The following is a 2225-nucleotide window of genomic DNA, read 5'->3' as shown; positions in this document are numbered from 1 at the left end:
TACGATCAACAGTGCACTGGAGATCTTTGTGCGAACACCTGTGTAATATTCTGACAATTACCTCGAACAAGGCTTGCTAGATGGCGCTAACTTCTCTTAGTGAGGGAGATACAGTCTACGACCCCAAATAGTTGAAAATAATCAATTAGGACTATACAAATGGCAACAGGTAAAGATGAAGAAACTTAACAAGGTAATTTGTTAGAGCCCTAGTCTAAACACAAAAATTTACATATTTATTAACAACTGTCATCAGTTTATTTCTCTTTCGTAATAACACAACAGTCATTCGGAAACTTAATTGATACATCAACCTGACTTCCTCTGGTGGCTCAGTGGTAAACTGGAGGGATTATCATGTTAAATTTCAGGGTTCGACATGTAAGTTGATTACAGCGACGATAAGCCATGGTGTAGCTTAACGCTCCTGTATGCAAACAATTTAACGTAACATTAGCTTTAACTGGTATAAGAAGGCTTTTCTTGAAGTTATAAAAAGACGGATTAGTTCACATAACAAAGTTTTATTTTGTCGTTGCGAAGAAAAAATAATACATTGTAACAGCATTAATAATACGTCAACAAAAAACAGATGGTTTTATTTGTTTGTTTCAGAATTTTATCACAGCAAATTATATACAGTCATCTCAACTCTAGAACTAAAAGACTATAAGATATTTTACAGTAACGGGCCATGAACCACAAATCATCGAATTCACAACACATTAACCAATAAGACACGTTCGACGTAATATGTCTGATTTGATTTGGTTTGTTTTGAATTTCACGCAAAGCTACTCGAGGGCTATCTGCGATAGCCTTCCCTAATTTAGCAGTGTAAGACTAGAAAGAGGGCAGCTAGTCATCACCACCCACCGCCAACTCTTGGGATACTCTTTTACCAACGAATAGTGAGATTGCCCGTCATATTAAAATGCCCCCACGGCTGATAGGGCGAGCATGTTTGGTGTGACAAGGATTCAAACCTGCGACCCTGAGATTACGAGTCGAGTGCCTTAACCACCTGGCCATGACAGGCCTTGATATGTCTAAACAAGTAATTTTATGTAGAACTGTGAAGTTTTGTGTTACTTGGTAAATATTAATATACAACTGCTAAGTTGACCAAGCTGCTAAGTAATAATGGTTTAATCGTCACTCATTTCACTTCACCTTCCTTCAATGTCTTGAGGGAAGACACGGGGAATGGTTTCTTATTCCTCTCCTCTGACGTCGTATTTTTAGCGTTTAGGAAAGACAGAGGGAATGGTCCCTGTTCCCCTCTTGTGTTGTCATCTTTTTATAGGACGCTAAGAACCTCTTCAGTCCACCATCTGCGTGATCGTCCATTTGCTTTCCACCTACTTATTTGTGTACTGACTCTGTGGCAGAGAACGTAAATGTTGACAAATTAGGTGTTCGACCCAACTGACTTGTTTTTCACCTTCTCTTGTACCTCATCGTTACATGTTTTGTCTCTGATGCTAACATCAAAACTAATTCGAGAGCATTTTTTTTCTTTACTTTGAAAACCTTCCTTTAATGTCTTGATGTAAATGCCCATATTTGGCACTATTGTTGACATGAAAAAGATGTGGTGGAGAATTCGTTTTGTTTCGAGGGATATTTGTTTGCGATGTGACAATGGTGTTAAGTGTACTGTTATCTGATTTGTTTTCATGCATCTGTTGTCGATTTCTGCATCTAAAATGCCTCCTTCTGAAGTAATGCTGTCGAGATATCAAAACTCGTTCAGTGTTTGATACTGAATCAACAAACAGACAAAACTTTTAAAATAATATTTACTTTATGTTTATGTCGAGTTAGAGAGTGAATCGCAAAGAAATCAAGAACACAAATGTTGTTAATTAAGTCATCAGGTACAACAAATTGCTAGCCATTAATTCATCTCGCTTGTTGACTTTTTCAAGCAGTCTGAGTTATTAGGTGTTCTTTTAGTACTAACAATCAAAACAACTGGGTTACTTATTATACTGAAAGGTCAACAACTTTTTTGACTTGAGAAACAGTAGATTTACTATGATTTCTTTTAGTGAAAAATTTTAACAAACAGTATAATAAACCCCGCCGACATTAACCCTACACAAGATAATTAATAATAAACCCAACCTATGTTAACCCTACAGAAGACGGTTAATAACAAAGCCATTCTATGTTAACCCTACGCAAGTGAGTTAATAATAAACCCATCCCATGTTTGTCAT

The sequence above is a fragment of the Tachypleus tridentatus genome, chromosome 12 (assembly GCF_004210375.1).
Source record: "Tachypleus tridentatus isolate NWPU-2018 chromosome 12, ASM421037v1, whole genome shotgun sequence".
Classification (NCBI taxonomy): Eukaryota; Metazoa; Arthropoda; class Merostomata; order Xiphosura; family Limulidae; genus Tachypleus; species Tachypleus tridentatus.
The sequence above is the reverse complement of the archived record's forward strand: the minus strand, read 5'-3'. Positions refer to the sequence as shown.